The sequence below is a fragment of the Poecilia reticulata genome, linkage group LG13 (assembly GCF_000633615.1).
Source record: "Poecilia reticulata strain Guanapo linkage group LG13, Guppy_female_1.0+MT, whole genome shotgun sequence".
Lineage (NCBI taxonomy): Eukaryota > Metazoa > Chordata > Actinopteri > Cyprinodontiformes > Poeciliidae > Poecilia > Poecilia reticulata.
The window spans coordinates 30,237,728-30,261,216 of NC_024343.1; the positions used below are offsets into that span (position 1 = coordinate 30,237,728).

The 23,489-nt window shown below is 39.0% G+C and overlaps 1 protein-coding gene across 1 annotated transcript in view; it reads left to right on the forward strand.

Annotated features, from left to right (window-relative positions):
- pak1 (p21 protein (Cdc42/Rac)-activated kinase 1) overlaps positions 1–23,489 on the forward strand; it is a 52,197-nt gene that overhangs the window by 4,904 nt on the left and 23,804 nt on the right. Inside the window, exon 2 of the mRNA XM_017308397.1 lies at positions 8,222–8,272. The gene's annotated coding sequence lies outside the window, so the exon portion shown is untranslated. The remainder of the gene's footprint in view (positions 1–8,221; positions 8,273–23,489) is intronic.

Below are 23,489 nucleotides of genomic sequence, written 5' to 3' on the forward strand. Positions count from 1 at the left end.
AACGAACATCAAGGACAAAAGCTCTAAAACCGACCAATGAGAGAATCCGTACTTCAGGAACATGCTAACCGGAGCACCGGGTTATGGCTTAGGGCTGATAGCGGCCCAGTTGTTGCCATGGATATCTGGGTGTGGTGAAAGGAGTGTTTTATTGTCCCATGTGAGGCATGAGGCCACACAGTTGTCGCTCTGACACCTCGGCAGCATGAGGGAGGGCTTACCGACCCATTTGTCTCCTGCTGCTGTGACTTGGTGTCTCCAGGAGACAGCAGACTGTTGTCAGAGCATGTATGTGTTAGCACCTCATGTTTCGACTCCATCTCACCTGTCATTGAAGATATTTTTAACCGTTTGGACCCTAACGAGCTGCTTATTACAAGGTATGAACCAGAACAGAAGACTTTTGATCAGTTCCTGGCATTTATAATCTCCTAATCTTTCAAGGTGCTGGAAGGCAGGTTTGTTGCTGCTGCTGCTGCTGAGTGAAAGGAGAATCGTTATCATCTGTTTCCAGTCTTGCAATATTTTTTTTTCTCCCCCCCGAATGCCAAGAGAGAGCCACAAAAATGGTGAACAAGCATATTTCCCTGCATGTGCAGCTATTCTTTTACATGCAGTCTGTTTTATTTTACTCATCAGCTTGCTCTGGTTTTAAAGATGAACATTTCAAAACATAATTAGATTTTAAGTGCAGAATCATTTCCACAACCAATACTGACACAAAGCTGTAATTACCATTGATATTTCTTTCTGCTGCGCTCACTCTCAGACCAACATAAATGGCAGAATTGGCTGTGGAGCAGCAAAAAGCCAGCCAGCAGCTGAATAATACATAGACTGTCTGCTTGGAAGGCTGCTGGGCCTGCTGAGCACGGCGTCTAGACCAACCCCAGCACCAAACTACAAGCTTTCTGCTCATTTTCCTCCCATGAAGCCGGTGGGCCGCATCAGTCCAGGTGAAAGTTTTGATCGGGGATCAATTCTTTCCCCCCACTTGAAGTAAATCCACTGCGCTGATGAGAAAGCGGATTAACAGCCAGGTTAGGGTGGGTGTGCAAGTTGGAAATAAATGGTTTGATTCTGCGGTGGGCGTGTTTATCATGCTGATACATTCTGCATGAGAAGCAGAACTTTAGTTCAGTTTCATTAAACTGAAGATAGATGGAGGCCCTTTATTTGTTTACTAGAGGTGCGCCATATTATCGCGTTTGCAGTAGTACCAGTGGATCTTTTGACACCAGTGAAAAAAATGATGTTGCTAAAAACCAAAACACTGCCAGGCATTATCTTTGATGCCTGCTCCATGGTCAGATGGAAAAAGTGAACCAACTTACCAATCAATAGGAAGTGTGCACAAGCTTTTTTCTTTTTACAGCTTTTTTCATGTTGAATATATTCTGGTGTTGGGGAAAAAAATAAACAAGACTTTTAGCTTTGCACATGTTTGAGTTTTAAAAAAACCCTTTTTAACATCTTGTAAAACTGATGAACCAAACAAGTTTTTCATTTGTCTATTTAAGCATTTTTATTTGCACACAGCTGATTTCACAGTTTTTTTTTTATTGGCCAAATTTGGCTTACATTTTTTAAAAAATTGTTTATGTTATGTTTTCTGATGCACTAAACATTGTGTGATTCTTGTATACATTCATTTGTAGCAAAAGATCCACCTTCAGCTAAATAAATACTTCTAACGTTAACATGTAAGAAACTTTCTGCTTGACTTAACATTGTTAGAGTGTATGACTGATCTGTTGACTATTTTTTCTGTTAACTGATTAATAATTGGACAGTAAAAGGTGCTTAATATGAGGTGTTTTTTTGTTTTTTGTTTTGCATAATTTGAAGCAGGTGAAGCTAAAACTGTAACACTTGAGTTCTGGGTAAAACCTATTTACAGACAGTTGTTTTTTTCTTAATCTTAGATGCAAAATATCTATTTTTTTGTATAATTTTGGCTTGATTACTGCTTTGTCTGAGTTATTCAGCCGTGTTGGCGTCACAGAGCTAGACTAGTGTTTAATAATTTAGGTTTTAAATATGGTGGAGTCGTCTGCCTGAGTTTCTGTTTTACCAGAATTCCTGTTAATTTTCTGTCAAATTCAGAACATTGGCCGTCAAAAATATGTAAATAAAATTTTTGTCTAATTTGGCATTTTTAAGCAGAAGCTGTTGGATGAGACTCAAATAATAAATGTATAGAAATGCAGAGCCGAGGCATGAAGAGGGTTTAGCATTTTGTCTCGCCTTCCTTCGATCAGCCAGCTGTTTAAAGCTGAATTTTTCAGTGCTGATGTATCGCGTTCACACCCTGCTGCCTTGCATCCCCCACAGATGTGCTGTAATAATATTTTTTCTGCTTTGTGCATTTCGTCATCACATGACTTCATACTGTAAATGTGTTTTTTGTGGGATAATGTAATCTGCAGAGAGCGCAACACGACTGTCCAGAGAAAACCACAGATTAGCCAATTAAAGCACACAAGGTGAATGAGTTCATACCCAATCTATGTATTCATTTAAATTTATGACTCCCACTGCTGTAAAGACAACTGTTCATTTCAAATGAGAAAGTATAGCTTTTGATCGGGAGTTTATCCAGTCTGTCATAGACTGCATACATTATTTTCAGCCAGTGTACCGTATTTTCCGCACTATAAGGCGCACCGGATTATAAGGCACACCTTCAATGAATGGCCTATTTTAAAACTTTTTTCATATATAAGGCGCACTGCATTATAAGGCGCACAGAATAGACGCTACAGTAGAGGCTCGAGTTACATTATGCATCCACTAGATGGAGCTGTACTAAAGGGAATGTCAACAAAACAGTCCGACTTGGGTCGGCGAGGAGAGCCTTCCGCGACTGGGTGTGACCGGATGATGTTCACCCTTCTCCGTTCGCGCTCAGCATGTTCGTGGAGAACGTGGTGCTAAATGACCTGCAGACGACCTGATTATCAGGTCGGTAGGTAGATAGGTCAGKCAAACTTTATTAATAGATTACAAACCAGCGTTCTGACAACTATCCCAGCATGCACCGCGCGCTTCTTCTATGGGCGAAAATTAAGTCGGCGGCTGCTTACCGTAGTTGCTAGACCTGTTGTGGCTCAATATTGGTCCATATATAAGGCGCACCGGATTATAAGGCGCACTGTCGGCTTTTGAAGAAATTGAAGGTTTTTAGGTGCGCCTTATAGTGTGGAAAATATGGTATTTATTGTTGATCATGTGTTTAAAGGCAATCTGATTTCAGGGTTCAGTTGCATTTAAGCTAATAAATTTAGAAATTTTCATACCAACAGGTTGTCTGTCAGTTGCTAGTAAGTAGGCGTTTTAAACGTTTGTTGAAGTAAAACTCATCTAGATTGTTTTAAAACTACGTCTCATTGCAGTTTAGAACTACAAACACCCTGAAAGCCCATAAATAAGATTTACTTTATTTTAAACGTCTCCCTGATAGTTTAACATTTTATCTTCCTCCATCAGTAACAGCATCTACAATGAAGAGTGTTGAGAGCTTACAAAAGATCTGGTCAAGCTGAAAACCATACAATTCCTAATTTTGTCAAAGTAATGTTTTGGTAATGAAGAAATACAAACCGGACCCTTTGTGTTCGTGTGTTTCTGGTTTGGCAGTAAATTTGACACACAAGGGATATCTGCAAACAGCGATGGCCGACTGGGAGTTTTGCTTTGAAAAGCAATCTGATGTGATGCCGCTAAAGACTATTGTTGTGATAAAAGGAGTTGGCGTACTAAGGCTAACTAACTCCTTTTGGTAAGGCAAAGCTATTAAGCAGAAACCTCCCCTTTAAACGAGGACCTTCCCCAGATCCTGACCAGGTCAACATGCCTGTTGTAGCAGCTGGGCGGTGAGGATGCAGGAAAGAAAACCTTTTGCTTTGACTCTCAAGGAGCTTTTCAGATCTGCCACGGTCCTGCCGCGTTCTGCCGGGTCGTTCGGGTCATGGATGGTGTAGCTCAGTCTTAATCCTGTCTGATGGAACCCTGTAAAGCTTCTGGATTTATTACTGCCTCTCCAGACCTGGTTGCTACAGCCACAGTTCACTTGGCCAGAACTGCTGCTCTACCAAAAGTTTCAGCCCACTAAATCTGATTCTAATCAGATGCTTTTCTTTTTACACACTGTGGGAAATCAGTCCGTGTCTCTGGTTGAATTCCCACACTTGTTCCTGGCTCTCGTCCAATCAGGAGACTCCTCAGCTCATGAAACTGGCTTCTGTCTGTCTGTCTGTAAAACTTAATGCAGGTTACAGTTACAGAGTTTTTTTTTAAACAGTTTTACATCCACTTAACCCGATAAGTCTTTGTAATTATCTGAAGGTGCTATAAAAGTACTTTTAAAAGTAGATTGCTCTTTGTTACTGGTGCTGATATGATCCAACCTTTGGTCATAACTTGGAGCAGAACCAGCGCTTTCTTTCCAGTGACTGTAGATTCTGGGGAGTGGCGGTCTTGGGTTTGGAGCAACATGTTGTTTCTTACATGATCAGTTCAGCTTTCTGTTGATTCAGAACATTAAATTAAACCAGTTAAATACATTACATTATGATACTGCTGTCTGTTTTTGTCAACGTAAGTGTTGCTTCAACCGGCCGATCAGCAGATTGATGGAAACATAAAGTGGATGGAGCCTTAAATTTGGGTCCAGGTTCAGCTGTGTGTCAGATTTACTCTCACTGGTTGTTTTCTGGGTTTCAGGGAAAGGGAGTTCCAGCACTTTGTATTCTGATATTTTCAAATACCAACATCATGATATCACTCGTACAGATACCACCCAGCACAAACCTTTCCAAGTATCCCAACACTGCAAGGCAGATGGTCTCTTCCTCTTTCCCATTTTTCTCCTCCTATTTTTTTTCTTTTCACATCCTCCTCTCTTCTCTGTTCTCTGCTTTTTCTTTCCATACATTTCCCCTAATCATTGCTCTGTCTGTTTATTCCTGCTGCTTTCCAACAATAACTTCTGTTTATATTGAAATATCTCTCTTCACTTCTTATGGTTGACTTGTTTTTGTCATGTATTTGTTTTTTGTGAGTAAAGGAACTGTATAAATACTCCATATGACAATGAAACATGGGAAGTCTCTTTTTCTGATTATTCTCCTCTTAATTATGAAATATGTCAGGTTTATTATCAGCCGCTCCGATACAGGAAAACGGCTGAATTGACTTAAAATGTTTCCCTTTTTTTTAAATTAATTTAATAACTCTGAACTAGTACAGCACACTTAAATACATCAACAGCTTTACAAGTTTGGTTAAACAAGTAAAAACTACACAACTTAAATTTCTTCAATCAGTTAAGTTTATTTGAATAGCACATTTCATCGACATGGCAGTTCAAAGTGCTTTACATCATAAAAACAAAAAATAAATCGCACACATATTTGTTAAATATTGCTTATGGTTATGCATTTTTATTTATTAATTTTTAGCACCTTGGATGGAGTAGCTTGTCAACAAATAATCAATTTCCCTTTGGGGTCAATAAGGTATCCTATATAGTCAGTAGATGTGAAAACCATGTCAAGTGAAGTTATTAAAATCATCACTAAACATCAAATATGTTGGATAATGTCCCATTTATTATGGTTCAAAAGCAACTCTAAACAGGTGGATTTGAGTCTTTATTTAAGATTAAAAGTCAGTGCAATTAGGAGTATAACAACAAATGTAAAATGAATAAATAATAAATGAAACTGACAAACAGGTTGACCACCTTGGTCAAACCTGTAAAAAATAAACTGCAACAAACCTGTCAAATGTTTTAGATAGTGAAATCAGGAATCCTAAACATAATGTAAAATACATAATAAAGTATGATGCTGCTCAGAGCACAAAGCGCAGAATTAGACTGAATAGATCTGGCCCTATGGGTCGATCTAGAATTTTTTCAGTATTGGGATCAATACAGATATTCATATCGAATCAGTGCATCTTTGTTGTTCTGGATAAATTTTCTAATTCTTTCACAAAAATTGTTATAAATAATTGTTTTGAATGGGGGAAAATCAAATTGTGACATAAAGATTCCCACCTGTAGCGCCAACCCTACTTCCTCCTTTCTATCTGAGATTTTTCTTCTTCTCTGCTGTCGCTGTCGGAGCAGGATCCGTCCTTCTGTTGTTTTCCCTTAAAGGGACACTTCATGCTGGGTTCTCACCTCAGCTTTAACAAAACGTCATCGGCACCTTTCTTCCCTTAAGCACTTTTAAATATGACCAGCCAAGAATGTCAGCTTAACCTCTGCATGACCCTGTTAAAGTGTTTTATTACACCGTGACGCATTAAGCCACAAAACAAACGATTATATGGATATAATAGACTAAGTTAACTGAATTTGCAAAATGCCATTTTAATACAGAGTGTTAGCGGTCAGGTTGAGTTACATGTTACTCATGTCATCCAAGTGCCTTTTTTACGCAAAAGAGACAACAATCCACAGTAGGGCTGTTGTAAACGATTATTTTAGTAATCGAGTAATCTATAGATTTTTCTTACGATTAATCGAGTAATCGGATAAAAACAATTATGAAATAAAATATTGGTAAATCTTCCATAACACCAGTGTTACTATCGGATATCAACATCAGTCTATTTTTTCCACATTTGAGCTTCCCTACCAGTTACTTTTTTGTAGACCGGGGGAGCAAYACGGGATATTTACGGCTCCTCCGTTCAGAAACTCATCTACCAGCCATGTTCCGCCTCCCGTTTGTTCAGACCGGGATGATAWAAGTTTATTGTGCGGTTCGTCCGTAAAGCTGCTCTTACCCTGTAAGCATCAACCCTCAGCCGCCGCCGTGTTCAGTCTCTCCGCTCACCTGTATAAATCCTCCTCGGCTTCTTCCCGCCGTTCAACCAGCAGCTCCGGAGCAGAAAGGCTGCCGAACTTCCGGCATCGTGCCGGTCATTTTAAGGATGTTTATTGGTCCCACAAAAACGATGAAAACCCGGAATTATCACCAATCAGTAAAATCCCCGCGGGCCGAACTTGAAGATTGGACGTTATGCCGCTAACACGTAGCTTCCGTCAACAACTCAGAGGCGGAAGTCAGAGCTCCGCTCAACGCAAATAATGTTCCGGCTGAAACACGGTGCGCTAAATGATAAAACATAAATTAACGAAGCTTCGAGGTAGGTCAATTTTCCTCGAGGAATTTTAATAATCGAGGTACTCGAATCACTCGAGGAATCGTTTCAGCCCTAATCCACAGTGACACATCCTGTTGTGACTCCATCAGTTGTAAGCACTGCTACTCCACTTCATTTGCCGCTTTGTTTTAAATTTTTATTGGGATATACCGTTAGAAAGCCGGGCAGATGGAGGTTTCAGTCACGATTGGGGACATTGACCATTGTGGTTGATTTTGGGGGGGGGGAGAAAAAGTTAGAAAAAAAAATCTTGTTGCCATGGTTACGCATCATAGCAATTGTCCAAAAGTTAAACAACAAAAAAAAGTGATGGCAGCAATCATTTCAACTACACAGCAAACCAAACCAGAGGGAGTAATTGTTCAGGCAACGCCTCAACCAGAAAAATTATGACCAAAGAAATAAATGCCAACACTCTGGAGGATATAGAGGTGAATAAGTTACATTTTACATGCCAAAGCAGTTCTTTGCTGTTTCTTTTTTAGAAGCAGGAGAAAAAAATCAAAACAAAAACACACAACCACAGCACCAGTGATTTATTTATTTATTTATTTTTACCAAGTTTGAATTGCAAAGCAAAAGCAGCAACACTGCTAACCTTACAGGTGGCAGCATATTGTGTGAGCCAGTGGTGATTAGACTTTAAAAACACCTTAATAAGCCATAATCTAAAGCTGCTAAAGCAACCTTCTGTCTGTCTGTGTTACTATGTGTGTGTTTTCTCGCAGTAAGGTGTGAATGTGTGGACAGCTGCAGGGCCGCCACTCACCTCCTGCCCTTCTGTTGGCCCTCTTAAACATGCTCTGTACACACAAATGGTCTAAACTTACATGGCTGTGTTTGTTTGTTTATGTTGCTTTACCGTTTGATGTTGGGTAGATTATCTTTTCTGCCTAAACTGCTGACCTACTCAACACACCGACTTACTGTTGCTGTTTGTCTGGAAACAGAGCGATTTAATACATTTACAAACTGATGTAGCTGTACCTCAAAGGGCAGAGTATTTATGTTTTTAACTTGTGTCTGTGTTTCTTTGCAGGCTGCGGTTGAACCTGTCTGCTGAGGAGTGACTCAGACTCAACGTTATCAGGTAAGTTTAAAAGGAACCTATTATGAAAAATGTTGCGCTTTTTTTAAACTTCCATTTGTCTCTGCCACTTCTAAAAACAGCTCAAGTGCTTTAAAAAAACACCCAGTTGTTTTCTGGCAATAAGTTAATGTTTGTTGGTGTCTGGAAAGCAATCACTGTCCCGTTACCTAGCATCCAAAGCTGAGCTCCAGCCTGGTTGGTCAGCTGTTTGCACTGTACAATGGCTGCTGGAAAAGACAAGTGTTTTGTTGGTTTGTCATCCAGAAACCACTTGTTGGATTGTTGTTGGCTGTGCAGCAGGCTCTACTAATGCTTTTCAAAGATGTACAGTTGTATAATTGTGCAAGTGTAAACATTGAGTTGGGGGTTGTAACCGGTAGCAACTTATTTGGGTTTAAAGTGATAACTAAAAAAGTTCAAAATAGGCAGAACTGAGCAGACTAAAATGTAATTATCCAAGAATAATTTTGTGCAAAAAAAAGTAAGAACATGTTTTCTGTAGCCCCTCCTAACTTAACCTGTTCAAGGAAGCATAATGGATAATAGATGTGTAGAGAATGTAATGTTTCTGATCATGTGGATAACTTGTTACCTTTCAGTTGATTTCTGAGGTAAATTAACAATGATCTGAGAAGGACGATAGGTGTTTTAGCTCGTAATATACTTTAATGAAGTTCCTATAATTGGATGTGTTCAAAGCTTACAGAAAAAGCAATTGTTTTTCTTAAACTTATCTCTTTTGTTTTGATCACTGTAACATTTACTGACTGGTGTTTCAGCTGCTTTCTGTGTGCATTTCTCTCCACGACACAGAGCTATCTAAAGATGGCAGACTACTGGAAGTGGAAATCATTTTAAAGGGCCAGAAAACTTTCAGTTAGACAACACAATCTATTGTGTATAACAGTTTTGGAGGCCGTGTGAATCACGGAATATGTTGGTTTTCAGCACTGGCTGTGCGGCCACATGGCTCGCTGAGGGTGTGGCGCGTATAAAATCAGACTGCAAGACCTTCTGTTTGTTAACTCAGCAACAAATTAAAAAGATCAGCACAAAGATGTGTTTTAAAAAAGGTTAATTTGCAAAAGATTTAGTAGAATCATACTTAAACTTGTTTTATAATTTGTTAGTCATCTATAAAATATAAAGTTTTTTAGTTATATTTTATTAAATTTCCCAGTCAGCCATTGAATGCAGCACAGGTTTAGCTGCCATCTTGCAGATGACTGGATGACCAGACTTTGGCTCAGTTTAGTGAGAGGAAACGATTGTTCACATTCTGTAAGTGAGCTGTAACTCTGCCTATCTGACTTGATGTTTCCCATCATGCATTGCAGCCTCCATTATTCATGGCTGTGCTGGGGGGTGGAGTTTGACAGCTGGTAGATCGGTGATGAAGCCAGACCCTCAACATACCTGTGTGTGTGTGTGTGTGTGTGTGTGTGTGTGTGTGTGTGTGTGTGTGTGTGTGTGTGTGTGTGTGTGTGTGTGGAGGCTAGCGGGGGATGGGGCTGAGTTTCTAGTCTCTGGGGAATTGCTATGTATTTTTTAAATGTTTTTGCTGCATTCATTCCTTCATTCGTGTTTGAGCTTTATGCATACATCTCTATATGCAAATATATAAACCAAGATGTTTGTTTCTGGTGGGAAACAAACTTCCTGTCAAGTTTCTCTCAAAAGATAATGAAACAATAAAAAAAAAACTAGTATATTTTTTCTTTACCTGTTTTTATTTTATTTTAATAAAACATTGCATTTCAAAAATTCCTTCCTAATAATTATTGGATTAGTGTCCTGCTGTGTAATTGATCCAGGCAACCCCACCACCACCATGTCTGACACTTTGTGTGACGATTACTACGATGTAGTGTAGCTTCAGGGAAAGTATTTTCTCATTATTAAATTATTTCATGAAGTTAATTTTTAGTTTTTAATATATTTACACATGGCCAAATATGCATATCAGGTGATCAGGTGATGATGTCATCTTGTGAGTTGTACCACAGCCAATAGCCGCTTTCCTTGCTGAGGAGTAGTCCAGACTGTTAAGGCAGCAGGTGCGTTTCCAGTTGAAAAGTACGCAAAACTTTATTTCACTAATTCCACTAATGTTGAAAAAACACAATTTTGCAATTGAGATGTTTCAATGAAATTAAAAACACAATTAAGAATAAGTTTGTTAACACAATAAGTCATTAAAAACATGCCACGCCATCATCCTCCTGCCACTTCCTGTTGTCATCTTTGTCGATTCCGCCAGCAGTAATATCCAGCTGTTGGTCATGTGACTCGTGTTATGTGAAAAAAAGGGTTTCCACTGCAGTTTAGCAAAATACTATTATTTTGGTGTGGCAGAAAAATTACCTCATCCTAGCGTAACAACTTTTTATAAAAAAATGGCCGTTTTTCTTTTTTAAATTGGCATGTTTCCACGCAGCAAAATTGCTTTTTTTATTTTGTAGTTAACAGAAATGCAGCTACTAAAATGTGAAAACTGAGTAAATCTTTAGGGGATTTTCTTTACAGCACTGCAAACTGGTCTGTGGAAATATGACAGCCGAGCAAGTATTGCATCACAGCAGTTGGTTGTGATTTGACATATTGTGCAGCCCTAATTTGTGGTAGTTTATGCTGCTTTGTGCTTTTATCTGCCTCTGAGCCCCACTTACCCCCTTCGTCTCTCTCTCTCTCATTTCTTCCTCAGGTCTCTCGTTGTTGCTGCTCCACTCTGTCTCCATTATACTTTACTCCTCTTTTGGACCCTCTTTGTCTCTGCCTTCTTTTCACAGTCCGTCTCTGTCGGACCATTAACAATGGTCAGATTCCTGCTTCATTCTTCCTTTCAGTTTTCAGCTTCCTCCCAGATTAAGGAGATTGATGTTGGTGTCTTTTTCACAACTTTTTTTTTTTTCACAGCAAAACATGAGGGATGCCTCATGTTTTGCTCCAGACAGAAAGAGTTGGTTACCTTGAAAGTTCTTCTACATGTTCTCCAGTAATAACGCAATGATAAAACTCCTGAGAACGATAATAATGGTTGGACTCATGCAGGTATTAATTGACCAGACTGTGAAAACCTTTCTTAACATTTCAGGACAGGAACACTAAACGTGGTAAATCAATCGTAACCTCTAAGTGCTCGTGTCCCATAAACTTTATAAATCATCCATTATGTTTATGACTCACATTATGCTTTCTGATTGCTCTCTGTGTTCCCTCTCAGCCATGACAGCACATCAGCAGCAGTTTACATCCATGTTATTGATTTCATTTCTGGTTGAAGAGTTCTTAAAGCACATAAATTCATCAGACAATAGGTCTGCCGCTTAAAGCACCGCAGTGCACCATGGGAATGCAACGAACGTCATATTCTCGCCTCACTTTTCGTTTTATAATTTTCCACCATGAAGTCCAGATTTGAGTTGGTGTATCATGTTGAACACCTGCTTTTTACAGGTGACCCCCTGGTATTTGCAGGAGGTTACAAATTGTTGACACCCATGAAGTCATCTTAGCACTACAAGGGTTCAGCCAATCGGCACCAATGAAAATTAAATAAAAGTCCACGAGCCATTTCTCCTGTTAGACTGCGTTTTTGTTTTGCTTGTGTTTACCCAGAATGCTCTGTGCTATAGTCCAGTTCCTGCTTTTGGAGCGGTCTCTGGCCCGCTTGGCGTTCACATTTGCATTCGAACTGCACTAAAGTTCACTTCAACCGAACAGAGACCAGGGTTTTTAGGTGGATCACGCTTCGCTTTCTTAGTCCACATCATAGTTTGGCTACGCATTCACACCTGCCCAAACGAACCGGACTTTCTAGACAAATAGACTGGAGTTGGATTAAAGCAAACCTAAGCGGGTCTGTTTGTGAAGGTGCCCTAAGTCCCTGGATTATGAAGCAGTTTTAATGTCGGTTTTGTCCCATCTAGGACTTCTATTTCAGTCAGAAAATAGCTCCAGCTCCTCATCACAAGCATCCCATGTTTTCTTGAGTTCTTGTAATTAATTTCTAGGAATTGCTTTCATTCATAGGTATTATACAGCTTGTATAATGTCTTTTCTAATTCACCAAGCGCACATGTTAAAACTTCAGAGACGCCAGAAACTTGAACACTCTCATCAGTCAGATGGCTTTTTGTCTGTTTCGCTACTTGAGTAGTCTTAGAGGATGTCCAGACCCGGAACATCAGGTGTGCCAGGTGGGGGTCTTAATGTGACCTTGTAGTCCGCGTCTGTATTGATTATGCAGAGCTGTGTGTGAGTGTGTGTTGCAGCCTTATTGGATTTTGTTGTGTATCAGTGTTGTTGCATTTATCTTTTACAGATCAGTATGTTGCTGCTGCTTAGTGACCTTTATTTCACATTTTATCTTTCTATTTATTTCCCTTTGTTGGTTTCAAATCATCCTCTTGCCCTTTTGGATTTCTTTGTGACAAAACTATTTCTGTCTGAGCTGAACATGGTTCTGTAGACAATCTGATTTTCTGAAGCAAGTTATTAGTTTTTTTTAGTTGTTTTTTGACAGAAGGCCTGGCTTCATAGCCTGAATGTTTCATGGTTCAATTTGCGGGAGTGTTGGTTTGATTGGTTTTTGATTTGCAGACAGAGACAACATGATTCAGAAAACACACTCTTGAGGTTTTTGTATTTGTGCTTCACACAAGTTAAACAAAATGTACTGAAACTGTCTCCTCTTAGTGTGAATTCTTTTTATTAACATTTTTCTACTTTTTGGATTAATTAAACCATAGTCATGCCATAAAACTTAAATTAATATAATTGAGGCTCAGACTTGGTCCGCTTTAATCAAACTCCAGTTTGTTTGTCTGGACAATCTGGTTTGTTTAGGGAGGTGTGAACGCTAAGCAGACCAGAGACTGCGCCAAAAGCAGGAAGCGGACTAGCAGAGAAATATCTCATGGTCTTTTACCAAAGACAAAAGAGAAATCCTACATCCACTAAAGTCAGTTTACATTTTGTGAAGAAGGAAGTTGTGCTCGTTCAGTGACTTCTTCAGAGGATTCTGTCATTTCCTTCACTGGTTCTTGGTGCAGCGCCACCACAGGTGAGAAGGGGAACAGGTTTTGGTAACACTTCATTTGAAGGGATGTGCATAAGCTTGACATAACATCTGTCACGAACAGAAGGAGTCTACATGAATGTTTACAACTGTCATGAAGTGTCATTCAGGAAATAATGACACCCTTAGTACAAAACTGTACTAAAAGTTGCATAAAAAGTCAATTAAAAGTGTCAACTTTGCATTATTTCTTCATATAATGACACTTTTAAAGCAAAGTTCCATTAATATTTGCTTTAAAAGTGTCGTTATTTACTGAACGACATTTCATAACAATAATCAAAGACAGTCATGTAGACTCCATCATGTCCACGACGCATGTTGTGTCATGTTGGTCCCTTAAAATAAAGTGTTAACCAGGTTTTTCAATTGGCCTGCTTTGTTTCACACAGTGCAGGGTGAAAGAGAGCCGCAGCAGCTGGAAATTTAACAGAAAATATTTTTTTTTTTCTCCAATCGAACCGAGCCTATTGAACTATCAGGTGTGAAATCTCCCTAAAACGTAACCCGACGTCTAAATTCAGCCTCAAGTGACTTGGCTACAAACAAATATATGAGCAATTAAAACGCCTTTTGCTTCTCTGTCAGATTATTTGCGATGCTGACAACCAGTGCATACATTTACATGCAGCAGTGCTGCCTGCCGGCTCCAATGCAGTCATGCTGCTGAGCAAGACGATGCCGGGAGGATCCATCCGGCTGTGATTTATGAACGACCTGCTTTACATCCCGAGCAGCAGCAGCCGACTATGATCAAAGAACTACGCTGAGCAAGAGGAGATCCTCTAAATTATCTCAGGAGGAAGTGAACCAAATTGATTTTCCTCTTTTTAATAATCTACACAGATTCCTTGGAACGGGCGCACGCTGTGGCTGCAGTTGTCCCCTGAAGGCGATGAGCTGAGGCGGGGCTGTACAGATGGCTGTGTGTGTGTGTGTGTGTGTGTGTGTGTTTGGGGTGGGGTTTTGGGATAGGCTCCATCTCTTACAATAATCAATGTGTTACACACACAAACCTGCAGATAATGATCACATTGTTTGGTTTATATTATGAGTCTACAAAGCGAAATCTGATCTTTGCACCAATCCCACTAATTTAGGCAAAATTATAATATGGATTATTCAGATTGAGTTTCAGCCAACTGCTTTATGCTATATCATGCGACTCTTGTAATAAATGTCACTAATTATATATTTTTTTAACCTTTCTGTCATCAAAAGCATTTCTTTTCACCTGAGTCACATTTTGCAAATGACGGTTTAACAATCGTGCTTTTATTGTTTCAAAGAAGTGTTACTCATTCCGGATTTTTGCGCTGAGCTTTTTAGCGAAGCGGCGCACACAGAAACCGCAGCTTGAATCATCGCTCCATCACTCAGGATTTAACGCCACTCTGCTTTTCTCCATCGTTGGTTGTCGTCTTGGGTGAACGTCGGAAATATCACATCCTTAATCACTGCCAAGAGCTGAATGCTCTCCGATTCCTGGCATCCATCCCAACGTCATTAATCTGAGTTAACAGGTCGGAGTAGCAGGAATTGATTTAGGTCGGAATAATTAAGGTGTTCTGATCTGCTTGACTCAACATTTTGTGTTCCTTTCAAAACCATCAGCAGTTCTTGAGAACATTAGTGAAATAGTAGTTTTGCTTAAATTTTTTATATTTTGCATTTAACTAAAAAAACAAACACTGGTTCGCCTACAACCCTCGGTGTTGGTTCGTTTGAAGTGAATTCTGGTGCAATTTGAATGCAAATGCGGAAAAGCAGGGAGTGGACTACATTGCAGCGGGAGAATTATTGATGAACTATAGATGAAATCCTGCTAACGCTAAAATATGATGCCACTTAATTTTTGTTTACATTTTGTGAAGAAGGAAGTTGAGGTCAGTGTCTTCTTCAGAGGTCTTTGTTGTTCCCTTCAGTGGTTCTTGGTGCAGCGCCCCCACAGGTGAGGAGGGAAACAGCTTTTTCAAAAAGTTTTGTTCAATTGACAGTGCACCTGGAAATGTAGCAAATGTTGAAATTTTCCTGCCCTACCAGGTATGAAAACACCCTTAGGCCTTGAAATGTTGCTTTTTTGAGACATTTATGCCTACTTCATGTTATCATGCAGGTTCAGTTGAAGTCGTTTCTAGTTTTTACAGGCCAGGTGGAAACGAGGTTTTGGTATGGCTGCAGAACCTGCATTCTGATTCAGCTCATCTTTGGCTAATATTAGAACTATTTTGGTCTGAAACCTCTCAAGTGTAACCAAATGGAAAACAAAAACCCCCAGAAGAAATCTGACACGACTTCGAGTGAAGCAGGAACACGACTGACTGAGGTTTAAAATTAGAGTGAAACAGACATCTAACAGATCCCCCTTTGTCTGTACCTGAGCTGTAGAATTACACCAAACGCCTGAACTATTGAAGTGTGGGGCTTTTGTATTCGTCATGCTGTGGGAACAAAGATGTGTGTGTGTGTGTGTGTGTGTGTGTGTGTGTGTGTGTGTGTGTGTGTGGGCATGTGTGTGTGTGTGTGGACATGCCCCCCACCATCACACAGTCTGTTCCTCAGTCACGCACCCTTTCTCTCCTTTCTCTCTTCTCTACTTTACCTATATTTAAATTAATTCTGTTTTCATTTAGTTTCTGTCACTTTCCTCATCCCACCTTCCTCTCAACACCATCCTTCTCTCCTCATGCTTTCCTGTTTTCTCTCTTTCTTTGTTTTTTGTGTATCCTTTATTTGATGTTTGGCCATGTCCTCCTCTTCTGAATCACCATCTGCCTCCCTTCTTCTCTCCCTCCCACACAAACACTCACACACTTTTGCCACATGACAAAAGACGTTCTATTTTTGCCCCCCAGCAGCTTTTTTCTGATGTGGTTGTTAACTAATTAAAGTTCTCCATGTGTTGGCTGGATGGATCAGTTGTGAAAACAGCTCACAAAGTTTTATCACTTATGCTTCGTCTGGGATTGGATTCAAACTGTGGATGAAATTCATTTTATGAGCTCAAATGAGTTTCTGAAGCGGCAACACAGCGACGGGTGACTGAAGGTGATTATTTCGGCTTGTGTACTTTAATGAGAGTGAATGAACTTGTCATCCACTGCTGCCCTATGCCAGATTTATTTATTCACATAATGTCTGTGCATCCTTAAAAAGTCTTAAATTAATGTCTTATAATGACTCAAATTCATAAAATAAAGTGTAAGTACCTTACTTATGTTAATTTTGGTTTTAAATTTTGCCATATAGGGACTTTTCTGCCACGCAAAAGTTTGAGTCGCACTTAAACATCTTCATTGCGTTCTGTAACTCAAGGCAGTTGCGGCTACTGCTAACTAGCTGCTAAAATATTGTTGCTAGCTAGCTAGTGTTGTTTGTGTCTATCATGGAAGATGGACTGGACACAAGGGGAGCAACAAAATCATCACCACTTGGGGAAAAACCCAACAGATGGGAAACAACGACAACAAAATAATAAAATTTTCCAACTTATTTTTCAGTCCATGTATGCTTATGCATGCTTTCAATTTATGCTTTGATGCCCAAAATGTCTTAAAGTGCCTTAAATTCATAAAACACTTAAGCCTTAATCAAAAGTCTTACATTTTGTTCTGGCAGGACTATTAGTCTCGTATTTGTTTTGTTTTGTTTTTTCTTTTTTTCTCTTGTAATTTTCTGTTGGGCAAAAATCTGAGTCACATGCAGAGACATCTTCACTAGTGCTAATTAGCTGGTAATATACAGATCTATCTTCTTTTGTATCCATCATGGATGATGGATGACATAATTTTTCTGTCAGGCAAAAATTTAAGTCACAGGCAGAGACATCTTCATTGTGTTCTGTTACTTGAGGCGGTTAAGGCTACCTCTAACTGCTAATACACCCATGCTAACTAGCTAGCTATCTGTTTGGCATCTATCGGGTGTGATGGGGGTTAAAGCTGTAGAGAGCCAATATTCAGCGTGAGAAACTCCAGAAATTTCTCTTTTGGCTGAAATTTTTGCTTAATTATAATACAGCAGAAGCCACCAAGCATCCTCTATACTTATAGTTTTTTGCTTCGTTCACAAAATAGGTCTTAAAAAGTCCTGAATTTGACTTTAAGCTTTCTGGCTTAAACCTCTCAAGCTTTTGTTGATATTTGTTGAAAGCAATATTTTTATTGTTAGGATAAAATGATAGACTAGAGGAACTGCACCAACATAGCAAAGGATTTTTATGGTAAAACACTTGAAAATCGAATAGCTGACATTGTGAGATTGTATAGAAACGGACTTGTTTCTCAGTGGATGTATGCTTATGCAGGCTTTCAAATGTGGTCTGTAAATTATGTTAAAATATACGTTTGAAGTCTGTACCCTCGGGTTTGAGTCTGCAGAAAAACGAGACGGTTTCATTTCTCGTTCTGTCATCGGGGCTTCAGTCATACGATGAAATGAAATGCAGTGAGATGGTTCAGTATCACTGCTTCAATAGTTTCTATTTCTGTTGCTTTATCTGTTCAGAAAGAAAGCTGCATTAAACCTCCATTAGTTCTCAACTATTCCCCCTTAGTCTCTGTTCTGTTTATGTCTGGTATTTATGTTACCTGTCAGCACCAGCTAACGGCTCTGTTGGATCCGGATGCCTGGAGGTGCATTGCTCCCCTCGGCTAGGAGGGGACCAGACCTCCTGCTGGGTCTGCCAGCTCAGCTTTCCTAAAAGTCTGGAGTTCAGAAGTTAGGTTTTTATTACTTCAATGCAAACATTTCAGCTGCTAACGTCTGTAAAAGCAGACATTTTTTGTTATCTGAATGAAACTTAAAGTAAAAATATGTGGATTCTGGTTTTTGTGGCGGTTACAGACCAAAGCTGCCAGTGAGTCGCTAAAATCCACAAATACTTTAGATTTCCTCTAAAAAGGCTCACACTGCAAAACCACAAAATCTTCTTACCAAGTATTTTGGTCTAGTTTTTAAGTGCAAATATATTTGTGAGCTTGAAATGAGACAAAACTAACCTACAAATAACTTCAGGAAGATCCAGAAGCCTGATTAAGTCAATTTTTTAATGTTGATTAAAAACTAGAAGACTTTTCACTTATAACCATGTTATAAGTGAGAAAATCTGCAATAACTATTTTTTAATGAATATGAATCCTTTTTTCCCCCAAAACTCCACTCCACTCCTCTCCTCTCCTCTCCTCTCCTCTCCTCTCCTCTCCTCTCAGTTGCATGGCCAGTCGTTGTCCTGCCTCAATCATTTACTTCTTTCTGTCTCTATCACATAAATCTGGATGTTTAAATACTTTTGGAATAATTACTTCTAATTATTGAAGATTATGTAACCATGTAGAAGAGCAGGCAGCTCGGCACAGGTAAAAGGCTTCTAACTGAAATCTCTGTCCTGTTAATTTGACTCAGTCGCTGAGAAATGAACAAAGAGTCGGTGCGGCTGATTATGTAAGAGCAAACGGAGGAAATTTGGACGGTGCTGTTGCTTATTTAGCAGCCTGTCTGATTCCTCAGAGCAGCTGAAGGGAATCCAGATTCACCCACTGGTTGTCTACATGTCTGTCCATCTATTGGTTGTGTTTCACACCGGAAGTTATGCAAACGCTTTTTATTTTATATGGGCGTCTTAGTCAGATTTTAGTTGTATGTAAAACGTTGTTAAATGTGTGTCCTGTTCCAGTAAATGTGTCTGCTGCTGCTGATCCTTCATTCCCAGGAAGTGCTGACACAATCCGGCGCCCGTCTCTTCAGATGTGCCAACGTGAATAATGAATGTCTCTATATGTAGGCCTGCACACATTAGATGGATAATGGAATGACAGACTGTATGCTGCAGCTAAATTTAATTTTATTACATACATGGATAAGATTTGAAGAGTTGGTTGGTTTCTCTGAGCAGCAGAGATGTACTTAATCACATCCTGAAGCGCAAAACTGATTTGATATGAATGAAAATGGAAGAAATTTGTGTGGAAACCAAACACATTAGATGATTTAACAGTATTTGTTTCCTGTCTCCAACTGTTGTTTTTTTTTTCTCTTCACGCTGCCGAGTCCCCATGGGGGGGAAAAGACCAGAATCCTCCACCACTATGCTGGCCCAAAATGAACATGAGTTTAAAACTCTTTCTGTAGAGTAAAGGACTTTAAATAGTTGGAAAAGGCTTCATATCATTGCTGCTGTTTTTCCTCCTCAACATTGAACTAAAACGCGTCTGCACGCTTCAGACCAGCAGACAAACATCATTCCTGGTTTTATTTGATAGATGTGGTCGAACCAAAGTAGATCAGTTATTTGGGTCCTATAATTTGCAGCACCTGGTTGGTTCTGACCCACTTCAATCCAATGGAAACAGCAAATTCCTATTTTGGGTACAGCTATGTTTATAAATAAGAACCCGGTGTAATCGCTGTTCTTGTGCTCTAGAACAAGAAGTATACAGACTCTGAAATAGACCAGAAAAATATATATATTTTGTAAAACTGTACAAAATATATATAAGTTTTTAATTTAAGATGAAAAAAAACTTTCTCTATAAAAATGTTCTTCCCAGAACTCTTTAGGTGTCAGTTTTAGCTTCACTTGGTTCAAATTCTGTTAGTAAATGCCTTTTAAGCACCTTTTTCTATCTAATTATTAATTTAAAATAATAAAATAGTCACCAGATCAGCTCCACTCTGTACTGATCAAGCAGGAAGGACTGAGCTTTTCACATGTTGATGATGGAAGTACATTCAGATTCATCCTTTGCTACAAATTATCAAGTGTTTACTAAAGGAATACTGCTATTACAATTTAGACAATAACATATTTATTTTGTCATTCAAAAAGGAATTGAATAGTTTTATTTTCTTCTTTTGACATTTTAATAACGGCTTAAGAGGTTAAATGAAAAATCTGCAGAATGTGTCAGTTTTCTTTATCCAATTAACCGTCAGAATAATCAATAATTAAAATAATTATTCTGTTTCCATTAGAACTTATTCAGCAGCAGAATATTGCTGCTCATCCGATTGACCTTTTTGTTTTGTTTTTTCCCATCTTATTTAATAGATTTAATAGTTCTGAGTCTGACTGCTCGTAGTCCAGATTAGGTCATCTGAAGAGGGATGAATTGGGATTAATGGGTTTTCCAGCCCAGATCACCTTTGTAGCTCAGAATTGGTCGGATTTGACAGCTCAGATGATTTGAGACTCAGAGTCTCTGTAATCATCTCTGCAGGGATCCTGATCTATCGCAGGATATCATCTACGGTCTCTGACAGCGTGGTGCCTCCTCATCACTCACACACTCCTAACACACACCGGGTTTCTGTGTGTGTGTGTGTGTGTGTGTGTGTGTGTGTGTGTGTGTGTGTGACCGGTACTGCAGGAAGAGTCTGTCATTTTCCTCAGCAAATCAAGGCTTTTACTCACCATGTTTACACCGTCTTGGTACTCCTTTTAAATCACTGTCAGAAAATGTTTATTTTGCTTTAGATTTGTTGCTTTTTAATCTTAAACTTTACATGATTTCATCACCTGAACAGGTTAAGAAGTTTTGTGTTTATATAGTTGCTGCTTCTCTTCCTTTTCCCTTTCTTTGTCTTTAATGATAATATGACCGTAATACCCTGGTGGGCAGATGCAGAAAGCTAAAATGTTCTCCTCATGCTAACCCATTTGTTTACTGCTTAGTTGGAAAAAAGGAGAGGAAATTTAAATGTCACTTTTTTTATGATTTTGTGCAAAGTTTGAGGGATTTGTATATAGTTGTATTTGGTCAGTTAGAATATATGCGTCCCAGTGAGGCTTATTTTTCTATGACAGAATATTTGGCCCAGAATAAGGAAAAAATAAATAGGAGAATAAAGTCAGGATATTAGAAAATATTTGTACAAGAATTAAATCATCATATTACCAGAATAATGTTGGAATATTAGAAGAAAGACGTAGTAATTTTACGGGAACACAAAAGATTCCCAAAAATTAAAATCAGGAATGTTGAGCATCTTATTAAGTTATACTTTAATATCGTTTTTACAGATAATGAAATTAGCTTGAAATTTGATAAAATTGTGCGAACCACTGTCTGTGTTTAAGAAACAACCACACAAATTCACCAAGCTGATGACTCTCATAAAAACTTGTTTTCCTCATTAAAACATTTAAACAAATATATTTCATTAAATATCTTCTAATTTCTTAAGAATCTAAGTTGAAACAGGTCAGTGGCGTCTGTCTTGGCAATAAAAATCAAGATCAAGTTATTAGGATTTTTAATAACCTGCTGCAGGTTGGGGAATCCTTTCACATCAATGGGTGTAACCTTGTGTTCAGTTGTGTGTGTGTGTTGTGTTCAGTTGTGTGTGTGCGTGTGTGTGTGCGTGCATGTGTTTGTGTGTGTGTTGTGTAGTAGACAGTATGGGATTGTTTGGAAACCGGGTTCCGCTGAAACTGGAAACTGACAGCAGTGTTTGAAATTTGAGACATCTGCTGTGTGTGTGTGTGTGTGTGTGTGTGTGTGCGTGTGTGTGTGTGTGTGTGTGTGTGTGTGTGTGTGTGTGTGTGTGTGTGTGTGTGTAAGGGAGACGCAGACAATAAAGACTCCATCACTTCCTTCTAAACAACGACTGTTTGTATGCGAGATGGCTACAAACACACTCACACACCCTCTCTAAGTGCTTGCTGTCCTTCGTGTGTGGGTGACGTTCCCCCTCTAGGGTTATGGTGCCGGATTAAATGACCCAAACGGTTCTGGGACGTTTGGATGCGTTTGTGAACTTTTACTGCTTCCACGTGTGACTCACCTTCTGACACCAAGCTGATGTCACCGTCTGCGGGAGGCAGGACGGGTTAAAAGTCCACATGGCTTCACAGTTTCAGTCTCGCTCCTGTATCGATGCTCTGAGGAGGTTCAACATTTTTCTTTTCTTGCTGAAAAACTTCTCGAATTGTTGCTTGCTTTTATTTTTGGGGTTAAAAATTGAGCTCTAAACTCAAATAAGGTAAGATCTACAAGCTGTTTGTTGATGCTGAGTATTTTTTTGTTGTATTTCAGATGCAGATCTCTTCATAAAGCTGAAAATTAACATTAGATACAGGGTTTATCCAGTGTATTATAAGCCTGGCGGGCCTCCAGGCTTTTCTTGCTGCCCCACCAGGCTAAACATAATTTGTTTTTATATTTTAAATAGGGATTTCTTATTCACCAGTAACAGTCATAGCAAAGACTGGTTAAACTGGGTTTGTAGTTCACCAAGCTGCAGACATTACTAAACAAAACGAGGATCTAGAAACCTAAGAATATTTAATCTTAGCTGCCAAAGATTGTTATTTATTTTTATTGTATTTCATTGCCTTTTTTAAGACTGTAGTTGGTGTTTAAGTTTTGTAAATAGTCTCTCCCAGTAACACAACGTTGTGAAATTTTAAAATTTCCTGTAAACTTTTGATATTTTTTAGCTTTTTTTTGTGATTAACCCTGAAATAGAACAATAAAGCAGTTTTAATAGTTCTTAGTTTGCAGGTGTTGGGTGTTTTTTTTATTTTGAGATTTAAACCAATCTGTAACAACACAATTAGCATTTTTAACAATTACATTTAAAATGGTGCGGCGCAATCAAAACCCTGTAAACAGACCAACAGCTGTACAAAACACAGCTGTGTATGAGACGAGTTCAGTCTGATGCTGCAAACTTTAGAGGAAATGTTTTATAATTCAAGCTCAACGTCCGGTCTCTGTTCAGAGTTAATTCAGTCTCTTCTAATAGTATTTTCTATTTTAGTCAAAGTGAATTATTTAGTTGGCTTTGACAAATTTAGTGCATCAGGAGCCATTTCCGTTTATACCTTAAGGTGGAAGGACAGAAATATTAAGCAGCTTTCCTGTACAAAAGGCTGAAAACACATGGAGAAAGTTTTTCTTTTTCATTGTGTTTCCTGTAAATTTCACATTTTCCTCTGTTTGTTGACTTGCTCGTGCAGCTCTGACCTACATACATCCTCCTCGTGACTCTCTGTGTTCACTGGAGCATTTATAAGAGGTTAGCTCCTAGGTTCAGTGTTTGATTGTGTATTTCTGTGTGTGGCAGAACCGGTCATTACGTTGGCTTTTTTTTTTATTTGCCTCTCAGCTGTGTGTGCAAACTGCAGGTTACACT